We start from the raw sequence: 10,870 nt of genomic DNA on the forward strand, positions 1-10,870 counted from the left end.
GAACTGTGAAAGTCAGTGGCACGACCTTCATTCCATGTGGGGTCTAGGACCTCATCGTCCCCTGCATTGTCTTCCACCCAGTCTTCCTCCCTGACCTCCTTTTCGGTCTGCACACTGCAGAAAAACGCAGCAGTTGGCACCTGTGTTTCGTCATCATCAGAGACGTGCTGAGGTGGTATTCCCATGTCCTCATCAGGAAACATAAGTGGTTGTGCGTCAGTGCATTCTATGTCTTCCACCCCTGGGGAAGGGCTAGGTGGATGCCCTTGGGAAACCCTGCCACCAGAGTCTTCAAACAGCATAAGAAACTGCTGCATGACTTGAGGCTCAGACAGGTTCTCCGATATGCATGGGGTTGATGTGACAGACTGATGGTCATGGGTTTCAGGCGCCACCTGTGCGCTTTCTGCAGAAGACTGGGTGGGAGATAATGTGAACGTGCTGGATCCACTGTCAGCCACCCAATTGACTAGCGCCTGTACTTGTTCAGGCCTTACCATCCTTAGAACGGCATTAGGCCCGACCAAATATCGCTGTAGATTCTGGCGGCTACTGGGACCTGAGGTAGTAGGTTCAGTAGGACGTGTAGCTGTGGCAGAATGGCCACGTCCTCTCCCTGCACCAGAGGCTCCACCAACACCACCACCACGACCATGACCATTAGATGTTTGCCTCATAGTTTGCGTTCACAAAGCAAAGTAAAAAGTGGTTAAGTATGTTAAAAATAATTAACCGCCAATATAAACCCTGATGTAGGGTATTGCACTCAATTTTTTTTTTTTAACTCTATATGACAGCGGTATTTGTGGCCTAAATGTGACAGTCACCTATGCAAGTGTAATCCCAGATGTGCAGTATATCAGAGGGATTTTTCACCACAGTATCCTAAAAGCCTTATTTGTGGCCTAAATGTGACAGTCACCTATGCACGTGTAATCACAGATGTGCAGTATATTAAAGGGTTTTTACACCCCAGTAACCAAAAACCGTATTTGTGGGCTAAATGTGACAGTCACTTATGCTTGTCTAATCCCAGATGTGCAGTATATTAGAGCCTTTTTTCACCCCAGTAACCAAAAAGCCATATTTCTGGCCTAAATGTGACAGTCACTTATGCATGTGTAATCCCAGATGTGCAGTATATTAGAGGGTTTTTTCACCCTAACCAAAAAGCTGTATTTCTGTCCTAAATGTGACAGTCACTTATGCTTCTCTAATCCCAGATGTGCAGTATATTAGAGCCTTTTTTCACCCCAGTAACCAAAAAGCCGTATTTCTGGCCTAAATGTGACAGTCACTTATGCATGTGTAATCCCAGATGTGCAATATATTAGAGGCTTTTTTCACCCCAGTAACCAAAAAGCTGTATTTATGGCCTAAATGTGACAGTCACTTATGCACGTGTAATCCCAGATGTGCAATATATTAGAGGCTTTTTTCACCCCAGTAACCAAAAAGCTGTATTTATGGCCTAAATGTGACAGTCACTTATGCACGTGTAATCCCAGATGTGCAGTATATTACAGGGTTTTTTCACCCTAACCAAAAAGCTGTATTTCTGTCCAAAATGTGACAGTGACTTATGCATGTGTAATCCCAGATGTGCAGTATATGAGAAGCTTTTTTCACCCCAGTATGCCAAAGCCGTATTTATGGCCTAAATGTGACAGTCAATTATGCACATGTAATCCCAGATGTGCAGTATATTAGAGTTTTTTTTCACCCTAACCAAAAAGCTGTATTTCTGTCCAAAATGTGACAGTGACTTATGCACGTGTAATCCCAGATGTGCAGTATATGAGAGGCTTTTTTCACCCCAGTATGCCAAAGCCGTATTTATGGCCTAAATGTGACAGTCACTTATGCACGTGTAATCCCAGATGTGCAATATATTAGAGGCTTTTTTCACTCCAGTAACCAAAAAGCCGTATTTATGGCCTAAATGGGACAGTCACTTGTGCTTGTCTAATCCCAGATGTGCAGTATATTAGAGGGTTTTTTCACCCCAGTAACCAAAAAGCTGTATTTCTGTCCTAAATGTGACAGTCACTTATGCACTTGTAATCCCAGATGTGCAGTATATGAGAGTCTTTTTTCACCCCAGTATGCCAAAGCCGTATTTATGGCCTAAATGTGAAAGTCACTTATGCTTGTCTAATCCCAGATGTGCAGTATATTAGAGGGTTTTTTCACCCCAGTATGCCAAAGCTGTATTTCTGGACTTGCAGCCTGTGCTGGTGCACTATCGTTGCATAAAATGTCTGCCGATCATGTATTGATATTGACTATCTGAAGAAAAAAAGTTAGTTTTCAGCAGTAGTTGGCTCAGGGCAGGCTTAAAAAAATTGTGCACTTTTGCTGTAGATCGCTGAGTACAAAAAACAGTTCTTGATAAGATTTCTCCCTGATCTCTCCCTCACAGCAGCTGCAGCCTCTCCCTACACTAATCCGAGCAGAGTGACGGGCGGAGCTACGTGACTCCATCTTAAATAGAGGCTGGGTCACATGCTGCAGTTGGCAAATCACAGCCATGCCAATAGTAGGCATGGCTGTGATGGCCTTTTGGGGCAAGTAGTATGACGCTTGTTGATTGGCTGCTGTGCAGCCTTTCAAAAAGTGCCATAAAAATCGCCAAACACCGAACCCGAACTTTTACGTAAATGTTCGGGTTCGGGTCCGGGTGCCGAAAACCCTAAAGTTCGGTACGAACCCGAACTTTACAGTTCGGGTTCGCTTAACTCTAGTTATAATTATTAGAGTCCTAGGATTGTTGATTGCCTGATTGCAGTCGGGAAGGTCCCTGATGGTCCTTTATTCCAGTTTTAGACATAACAATAGTTGCATGTCAGTGTGGAGAGGCTTTTTAAACGCCTGTGCACCTAAGTGTAGGTGCAAACGCTATTTTTACTCTGTCCTTGCCACCAGGGATTGGCATGGGCATGTCCGGGGGCTGGTCATCGGCCTTGGAAGATTTACTAACATTTACGTCTGTTTCCAGGCGCAAATAATGATTGAAATCTACTCCAGTCAGAATTTAGCTTAGCTATAAATTTGATTTGGGGAAAGAAGATTGGTTTTCAGACAAATCTGGAATAGAAGTCCTGATGAAATTATGTTCTGCATGTTATAGACTTTCTTTGTAGTTCTACAGATGTATAAAGTTAGCACACATTCTTTATGAGACGTGTTATCTAAACTAAATGCGCTAAGTAAACACCTTCAATTGCTTTTCAATGGCTTTTGTTTCAAGATAACTGATGAGTTAAGAAATTTGAGTTAGGATTTTGTGTGTTAACCCTGCTACATAGTACCTATAAGTGGCTGCCCTGAAAGTAAAATTCTGACCATTTAAAGAGCCTTGAAACATGACCTTGAAGTGATGACCCAGTGAAACCTGAGATACCCAACTGTTCTGGAATTGTTCCTTTTCTATACAGTGTAGGGTTCTGGTTGGACATGTGAGATGTCATGCAGCTAGTAGGAAGCCTTTAGGGCAGAGCTCCATGGGAGACAGTAAGCATACAAAGACTCCTAGCTGGAACACTGCCATAAAAATCCATATCTTCTGCAAGAGAGTTTCTTCATGATGCACCATCGATCAATGAGATAATCTAATCAAGGCCTATAAGATCTTTTTATATTTCTCCAGTTGCTTGGGTTTGTTCCTCTGAAATGCATTAATTCGTGGTCACAATCGGCCATTTTTGTATGGATTCTGGATCATCAGTATTAAGGGCCTTTAGAAGTTTTTTTTTGTAAAATCTCTCCATGGTAGAAAGTTTTCTTGACAATAATAGGATCACAAGTGTTCCCCTGCTTGGACTCTAATTATCAGCTGTAATTTGTGGAGAAATCTAGTAGTGAGTACAGCGTCGGACTGACCCACTAGAGTACGGAGGATCCTCCTACGGGCCCTGGCTCTGATATCATAGTGGACCCCAAAAAACATTTGGAGCTTCCTTTGGAGCCAATCACTTGCCACCAGGGTCTGTTTTCTTGGAATCAAAACCTATTAGACTTTTTTGGGATATAATGGTTGGGTCCTGAGAATGATGTTCTCTGGTAGCTTTAAGGGACTCCAGCCTGACACTCAGTGAGTGTTTATTTTCCCTACAGTGCGGGCACAGGAGACATGAAGCACTACATAGTGTCCATTCAGTTTATTGGGTTGTCTGTGTAATGCAGGACAGGACAGGTCCTCCAGACAAGAGGCACTCTTTGTATCACTCTCTCCTCCGGCAAAGACATGAGGATCCCAAACAGAAGACCCTCTGTCTATTAACTTAGAATTCCTTGCTAGGTTAAATGAAAATAGGTATTCTGAATTGGAGAGCCCTTTTAAGTGTCAGGCTAATCAATATTTCCGGGACTTTACTTTCAAACTCTTAAGTACCTTAGGTTTCCATTATAGGTTGATTTGTTGATTAATTTTTGAGATTTTCGTTTTGCCTTTAGGTAGATGCAAACTGGAGAAGATCTGGTAAATTAAATCTGGCATTATTAGGTTGAGGTTACACTGACGTTCTTCACGGGTCAGGGTATGGATATATGTCACTCGTGTCCTCTCCGTGTGCTGTTTTTTTTATAGTGTACATTTATAATTGGAAACATAAGCAGATCAAACATATTCAGGTTGATCAGAGGATTTCTTAGAGTTTACTTTAGTCACAGCCTTCTTGAACATGTTTTATATTAGAAAATACACCAGAGAGGCAAATATCATTATTTTGTCATATTTCATTCTAAGGATCCTCAGTTTTGTGAATCGGCAATGATTATGAATTTCATAGTGTAAAGATATATCTTCTGAGGAAAGAGAATCATCTTGCCACCTTGTGGAAGTGGCTCCCTCTGAGTCAAAATTAAACTTTTTAACAATCCTTGAGACTTGACAAGGGAAAATAGCCAACTCAAATATCCACCAATAGACTGCTTTTTCAAGGTGCTCTCCCATTTCCCTTGTCATGTCCCAAGACTTGTTAAAAAGTCAAATTTTGACTCATAGGGAACCACTTTCCACAAGATGGAGATAGCACAATGGTTCTCTTTCCTTGGGCGTTATCTCTTTGCATATAGTTTTCCCATGGACCATTGCCAATAAGTCTCCATACAGGACTGGTCTCTTAAAATGGGTTGTCTCACTTCACTCAAATAGAGTCAGTACCCTATCTAAACTAGATTTTATAGCAGAAGAATACATTTTGCAAATAACTTACCATAATTCTACATGTCATATGAATACCTTCAAATCAATGACCATTAAAAACGCGCAGTAATATCTCTGACTCACTAGTTTGTCCTATACTGTTATAAGAAACACACACAAGGTTGGCGGCAATTAAATAATGAGCTAAGTCATTTAAACTTATAGATTTGCTCCTCATTCAGGTGACACATCAGCCAGAACCTCACCCACAGGGACCAATGTCCACACAAATTTGAAATGAACACCTCCGTTAACTCACATATTAGTGTGACCATAGTGGTCTGCCCTGTGTAAACCCAGCCTCAGTAATCACAGCCGTTCAGTAAAACCTTCTAAAGTTATCTACGTATTTTTCTCCATATCTCTATGGCCCCAGTATATTCCATAGCACTGTACAGAGAATGCAGTCATATTGGCCACCTGACCATCATCTGATTTACACTCACCTAAAGAATTATTAGGAACACCTGTTCTATTTCTCATTAATGCAATTATCTAGTCAACCAATCACATGGCAGTTGCTTCAATGCATTTAGGGATGTGGTCCTGGTCAAGATAATCTCTTGAACTCCAAACTGAATGTCAGAATGGGAAAGAAAGGGGATTTAAGCAATTTTGAGCGTGGCACAATCTGCTCAGTTACTGGGATTTTCACTCACAACCATTTCTAGGGTTTACAAAAAATGGTGTGAAAACGGAAAAACATCCAGTATGCGGCAGTCCTGTGGGCGAAAATGCCTTGTTGATGCTAGATGTAAGAGGAGAATGGGCCGACTGATTCAAGCTGATAGAAGAGCAACGTTGACTGAAATAACCACTCATTACAACCGAGGTATGCAGCAAAGCATTTGTGAAGCCACAACACGCACAACCTTGAGGCGGATGGGCTACAACAGCAGAAGACCCCACCGGGTACCACTCATCTCCACTACAAATAGGAAAAAGAGGCTACAATTTGCACGAGCTCACCAAAATTGGACTGTTGAGGACTGGAAAAATGTTGCCTGGTCTGATGAGTCTCGATTTCTGTTGAGACATTCAAATGGTAGAGTCCGAATTTGGCGTAAACAGAATGAGAACATGTATCCATCATGCCTTGTTACCACTGTGCAGGCTGCTGGTGGTGGTGTAATGGTGTGGGGGATGTTTTCTGGGCACACTTTAGGCCCCTTAGTGCCAATTGGGCATCGTTTAAATGCCACGGGCTACCTGAGCATTGTTTCTGACCATGTCCATCCCTTCATGACCACCATGTACCCATCCTCTGATGGCTACTTCCAGCAGGATAATGCACCATGTCACAAAGCTCAAATCATTTCAAATTGGTTTCTTGAACATGACAATGAGTTCACTGTACTAAAATGGCCCACACAGTCACCAGATCTCAACCCAATAGAGCATCTTTGGGATGTGGTGGAACGGGAGCTTCGTGCCCTGGATGTGCATCCCTCAAATCTCCATCAACTGCAAGATGCTATCCTATCAATATGGGCCAACATTTCTAAAGAATGCTATCAGCACCATGTTGAATCAGTGCCACGTAGAATTAAGGCAGTTCTGAAGGCAAAAGGGGGTCCAACACCATATTAGTATGGTGTTCCTAATAATTCTTTAGGTTAGTGTATACACTGCGTGCAGAATTATTAGGCAAATGAGTATTTTGACCACATCATCCTCTTTATGCATGTTGTCTTACTCCAAGCTGTATAGGCTCGAAAGCCTACTACCAATTAAGCATATTAGGTGATGTGCATCTCTGTAATGAGAAGGGGTGTGGTCTAATGACATCAACACCCTATATTAGGTGTGCATAATTATTAGGCAACTTCTTTTCCTTTGGCAAAATGGGTCAAAAGAAGGACTTGACAGGCTCAGAAAAGTCAAAAATAGTGAGATATCTTGCAGAGGGATGCAGCACTCTTAAAATTGCAAAGCTTCTGAAGCGTGATCATCGTACAATCAAGCGTTTCATTCAAAATAGTCAACAGGGTCGCAAGAAGCGTGTGGAAAAACCAAGGCGCAAAATAACTGCCCATGAACTGAGAAAAGTCAAGCGTGCAGCTGCCAAGATGCCACTTGCCACCAGTTTGGCCATATTTCAGAGCTGCAACATCACTGGAGTGCCCAAAAGCACAAGGTGTGCAATACTCAGAGACATGGCCAAGGTAAGAAAGGCTGAAAGACGACCACCACTGAACAAGACACACAAGCTGAAACGTCAAGACTGGGCCAAGAAATATCTCAAGACTGATTTTTCTAAGGTTTTATGGACTGATGAAATGAGAGTGAGTCTTGATGGGCCAGATGGATGGGCCCGTGGCTGGATTGGTAAAGGGCAGAGAGCTCCAGTCCGACTCAGACGCCAGCAAGGTGGAGGTGGAGTACTGGTTTGGGCTGGTATCATCAAAGATGAGCTTGTGGGGCCTTTTCGGGTTGAGGATGGAGTCAAGCTCAACTCCCAGTCCTACTGCCAGTTTCTGGAAGACACCTTCTTCAAGCAGTGGTACAGGAAGAAGTCTGCATCCTTCAAGAAAAACATGATTTTCATGCAGGACAATGCTCCATCACATGCGTCCAAGTACTCCACAGCGTGGCTGGCAAGAAAGGGTATAAAAGAAGAAAATCTAATGACATGGCCTCCTTGTTCACCTGATCTGAACCCCATTGAGAACCTGTGGTCCATCATCAAATGTGAGATTTACAAGGAGGGAAAACAGTACACCTCTCTGAACAGTGTCTGGGAGGCTGTGGTTGCTGCTGCACGCAATGTTGATGGTGAACAGATCAAAACACTGACAGAATCCATGGATGGCAGGCTTTTGAGTGTCCTTGCAAAGAAAGGTGGCTATATTGGTCACTGATTAGTTTTTGTTTTGTTTTTGAATGTCAGAAATGTATATTTGTGAATGTTGAGATGTTATATTGGTTTCACTGGTAAAAATAAATAATTGAAATGGGTATATATTTGTTTTTTGTTAAGTTGCCTAATAATTATGCACAGTAATAGTCACCTGCACACACAGATATCCCCCTAAAATAGCTAAAACTAAAAACAAACTAAAAACTACTTCCAAAAATATTCAGCTTTGATATTAATGAGTTTTTTGGGTTCATTGAGAACATGGTTGTTGTTCAATAATAAAATTAATCCTCAAAAATACAACTTGCCTAATAATTCTGCACTCCCTGTATGTCTGAAGCACAAACATGCTATAGGGCAGGGGTGGCACTCAGAGCCCTCTCTGTGGGCACCCGCACCATGGAAAAAGTCTATGGTGTACTAATATGCCTTAGATTTTTCCTGCCATTTATCAGCTCAGGACATGCACAGGCACAGACAGAGCATTGAATGTAGACAGGCTATTATAGCCAAATGATAAAGTACATGAAAGATATACTATATTGGTATTTAGGTTAAATTGCCGTTTTGGCACTTTGCGATAAATAAGTGGATTTTGGGTTGCAGTTTGGGCACTCGGTCTCTAAAAGGTTCCCCATCAAAGCTCTAGGGCAATGGTTACCCAACTTCGAGCCCTTCGCTCTCTTCTTCCATTCTTGCTGCACTCCATTGCTCGGCTACATCAGTTGGATACACGCTGCTCAGTGCTGCTTTAAAGAATGTGGATCCTATGTCTGTAATTCACAGAGAAGTGATGCATTTCTGGGGGGTTTCTGTATCTAACCCCCCCCCTCCCTATAGGTTGTAATGGAGAGCGTCCATGTGGAGACAGCCACCTCACTGCAGATGAGGAACATGTAAAAATGCAAAAGGCATTTCTGAGGTCCTCTTATGGATTCCCAACACTGTTCTAAGGCTAAATGCACAGTAATAATAATTGATCACACTAAGGCCCTGGGTTCATGGACATCATTGAGTTTCCCATCTGACACATATGTAGGACATATAAATTTTGGATAGACTACATGAACTTCATTGAGGTTCCCATCGGACGCTTATACATATAGGACATATCAATCTTGGATAGACTTGGAGCAGCTGACTTTACTCACCAATAAGATTCCACTTATTTTTAGATAGTTGAAGATCAGATGCAGCGCAGTCAGAAGTGCTATGTAACCTGTATATGCTTGGCCTCCCCTCTGCTGCTTTGGGTTGGTGGGCTTCCTGGCGGGATGTCAGAGCTATCCTGAGCTGAGATGTTAGAGCTGTCCTGTATGCTCTGAGCCAATCAGATATCTTCTCCAGTAAAGCTCTGCAGTTGCATCTGTAACACCCCAGAGTGGGGTTACCACTCCTGCACCCTGCTACTGTCTTTAATGGGCTAACACAATGTCATCTTGTGTATTTTGTTCCAGGTCCTCTTCATATTGTGTATTAATAATCTTGTTATGTAACTGTTTAATACATGTAATGTGCCTGGTTCACCAGCAGGTGGCAGCAAATATGGCAGAGCTATAGTTAGAGAGAATAGAACTTGCCATTCCATTCTCCCCCCTTTGGTCTGAAGTGGGCCAGTCCTGCTTCCTGCCGGAAGGGTGGAGCTGAAGTTTCCAGTTAGTTCCAGTGTCCCTAGACAGGGGAAGGGAGTGCAGGGACACGTCACTGCCTGACGTGCCCTCGCCAGCCGGAGCATGCTAATCTCTGCTGGTCATGGAGGCAGAAGCCTGGAAGCCTCAGGAGCTGGAGGAAAGTTCCTTGGTTGAAACTAAGTCAGAGTAAAGAGTGGAGTGCAGCATAAAGAAGGAATCAAAGTTACTAAGCTAGCCTGTCAGTACAGCAGAGAGAAAAGGATAAAGCAGAGTTGAGTTTGCCTGCCAGTTCATGCTTAAGCCTGCTGGAAACAAGACAAAGCCTGAAAACTGTTTTGGAGAGACGTTTATTTAAGTAAAGCTGCAATTGAGCCAGTGGCGCAGTGTGCGTGTGTGTGGGGGGGTGGCAGGGCGGGCCTTTTCCCCGGGTGCAAAATTTTTAGGGGGCGCCAGCAGGGCCACACCTCCAATTAGGCAAAGTGAGGGAAGCGCTCATCTCCATAGTCATCTGTATCGCCGTCCTCAGGACAGCGATACAGATGGATGCTGCAGGGCAGGGGAGGCGTCTCCCTTCGCCGTTCCTCTGATAGGCTGCAGTCACTAGGCCTGCAGCCTATCAGAGGCCGGTGCAGGCAGTGCAGTACGCCAGTCCTTCAGGGTGAGCGAATGTGAGGTCACGGGGGTCAGTTAACAGACCGAGGGTTGCTCTTAGTACTCACAGTTTGTAGTATACCCTGGGCAGGCGTACAGTAGTGATGAAGAGGCTGGCACGTAGATCCTCTGGGGCACTCTCTAGATATAGGGACCAGGCCGGGTGATTGGTGAGGTGCCCTGGGTGTTGAAAGTTTAGCGTGCCTGTGGCAAGATCCCTTACAGTTCGTGACGCCAGTGCCGGTAACGGTGGCACACCGATTTGTTAGGAGGAATAATGGAGGTACACACGATTGTAGTGAACTAGAATTCCTTTTACTGAACAGTTCAACTATATACAAGCTTCAAACAGTTCCATAGGAAGTAGATTTGGTAACAGGCAGGCTTTACATAAATGGCAGGTAGAATCCTAGCAAGATAAATCACAGATCAGGCTGTACTTTCTGCAGAATCCTGTCTGACTTTCTCCAAGGCCCGAATGCCTAATAGCTGGCTTTATCCTTGGGTAGGGAAACCTTCCTC

This window comes from Bufo bufo, chromosome 5, assembly GCF_905171765.1.
Source record: "Bufo bufo chromosome 5, aBufBuf1.1, whole genome shotgun sequence".
In the NCBI taxonomy this organism is placed as follows: Eukaryota; Metazoa; Chordata; class Amphibia; order Anura; family Bufonidae; genus Bufo; species Bufo bufo.